Source organism: Tachysurus fulvidraco, chromosome 4, assembly GCF_022655615.1.
Source record: "Tachysurus fulvidraco isolate hzauxx_2018 chromosome 4, HZAU_PFXX_2.0, whole genome shotgun sequence".
Classification (NCBI taxonomy): Eukaryota; Metazoa; Chordata; class Actinopteri; order Siluriformes; family Bagridae; genus Tachysurus; species Tachysurus fulvidraco.
Genome location: NC_062521.1, coordinates 1,134,078 through 1,136,577, shown reverse-complemented (window position 1 = coordinate 1,136,577; position 2,500 = coordinate 1,134,078). Strand labels below are relative to the sequence as shown.

General features: G+C 42.6%; 1 protein-coding gene across 1 annotated transcript in view; it reads left to right on the top strand.

Moving 5' to 3' along the window:
- prkcha (protein kinase C, eta, a) overlaps window positions 1-2,500 on the top strand; it is a 15,018-nt gene that overhangs the window by 1,011 nt on the left and 11,507 nt on the right. The gene's annotated exons all lie outside the window — the stretch shown is intronic.

The window sequence follows — 2,500 nt, the reverse complement described above, 5'->3', positions numbered from 1 at the left end:
CTGACACTCGGGGTGAAGCGGCTGGTTTTATTGAATCATCTCATAGCAGATGGTTGCAGGAAAATAATCAACGTTAGACACTGATAATGTTTCATGTGGAGGATTTATAGTTGTTTTAGGAGTTACAGGGATCCGCAAACTACACACACACACACACACACACACACACATGTAATGAGTATTATGAATTCAAATGTGTGTGTGTGTGTGTGTGTGTGTGTGTGTGTGTGTGTGTGTGCGTGCGTGCTTCTGTTATCTTGTACTTTACCTTCATAAATTGGCTGTTGATAACTCTGTGTTTGCTTTCGATGACTCATTATTGAACACACACACACACACACACACACACACACACACACACACACACACACACACACACACACAGAGTCTTAGCTATTTTAGCTGTAATGTTGATCCTGGAAAGCATTCTAGCAGCCATTACAGAAGATGTACACTTTGTCCCATGATCGTTTGATCTCTCGATCCTTTGTTTTCAAGGCTGTGCTCCGTATTCATGGAGATATTGAAGGTGTCTTCAGGTGTCTTCAGGTGTCCATATTGGATTATCAGTTCTGATGATACAGTGGACATGATATCGATATTACGACATTTTTAATACCTTTATACCGAATTCCTCTAATTTTCTTGTGGAGTATGTTGTATGTTGTGTGAATGTGGAATAAAATTAAATCTGTTATTTTTTGTGTGTTTAGTTTAAAAAAAAAAACTCAGTAAAACTTTCAGGCAGAGGTCGTAATGCGCACAGATCTCTCCATCGCAGTGTGTGATGTGTTTCCCTCGTACTGCCTCTGACATGATCATGTCAGAGGCAATACGAGGGAAACTCGAAGACAATAAGACTTTGTTGTGAAGTTCGTTTTGAAGAGCATTCGTAATGATGTTTTTGGGGCAGGTTGAAACCTGTGTGTGTGTGTGTGTGTGAGAGAGAGAGAGAGAGAGAGAGATGTAATGTCAACACAGATATAATCAGATATATAAAACCAGCAGCACAAGATTATGTTAATGTAAGATGTTGAAGCTCAGATTATACCTGAACTGTAATAATTATTCATTTCTAAATATGTTCTATACAGAGTGAGACGAGCACCGACACGGTGTGTGTTGGTGTGTGTTGGTGTGTGTTAGTGTGTGTTAGTGTGTGTTAGTGTGTGTTAGTGTGTGTTAGTGTGTGTTAGTCCACATCTGACCTGACTGCAGGACAGGGAAATGTCCCCCAGTATCATCTCAGTTAGAGACACAATGTCTGAAGGAGAAGTAAAAGTATCCAGATTAGAAAAGTGAGAGTCAAACAGAGAGTAAGACAAAGAGACGAGTCGCTGTGCCTCACACCGGTGACGTGTGGCTCGTCGTCTGAACCGTTTAAATCTGATTCTGTTTGATTTGTTCGTCATCTTGTGGCAGATATTTTATTTTATTTTATTTTATTATTTTCAACCTGATCATGCTGTCTTTTCATACATACACACAAAACACACACACACACACACACACACACACACACACACACACACACACAAAACACACAACACAAAACGTACTAAATTTAAGGCCAGAAAAAACCACACCATTGTTAAACTAGGAGCGGAAAATTCAGTGTGAATGAAGTCGCTAAATCTTGCTCAAGCGTCACGGTGAGTTGAGTTAAGCTTCCCATAGCCGCGTTCAGGTCGGCTGTGCAGGAGAGAGACACACAGGAGAGAGACACAGGACAGAGAGACAGGAAAGAGACACAGGAGAGACACACACAGGAGAGAGAGAGACAGGAGAGAGAGAGACAGGAGAGAGAGACAGGAGAGAGAGACAGGAGAGAGACAGGAGAGAGAGATACATGAGAGAGGGACACATGAGAGTGAGACACCAGAGAGTGAGACACCAGAGAGTGAGACACCAGAGAGTGAGACACCAGAGAGGGAGACACAGGAGAGGGAGACACAGGAGAGGGAGACACAGGAGAGGGAGACACAGGAGAGAGGGACACAGGAGAGAGGGACACAGGAGAGAGGGACACAGGAGAGAGACAGGAGAGAGAGACAGGAGAGAGGGACACATGAGAGAGACACAGGAGAGAGACACAGACACACAGGAGAGAGAGACACAGGAGAGTGAGATACACACAGGAGAGAGACACACACAGGAGAGAGACACACACAGGAGAGAGACACAGGAGAGAGAGAGACACAGGAGAGAGAGACACAGGAGAGAGAGACACAGGAGAGTGAGACACAGGAGAGAGACACAGGAGAGAGAGAGAGAGAGACAGGGCAGGGACACAGGAGAGAGACACACTGCATCATTTTGACCTAGATCACTATACCTGATACAAGCAGCTTGTATATATTGGCACCCTGTGAAAAAAAAAGGTGAAGTGTAAATAGGAACATGCTTCAGTTACAGCACCAGGATTTGTGGCATTTATTATTATTATTATTATTATTATTATTATTATTATTATTATTATTATTATTATTATTTAATAGAA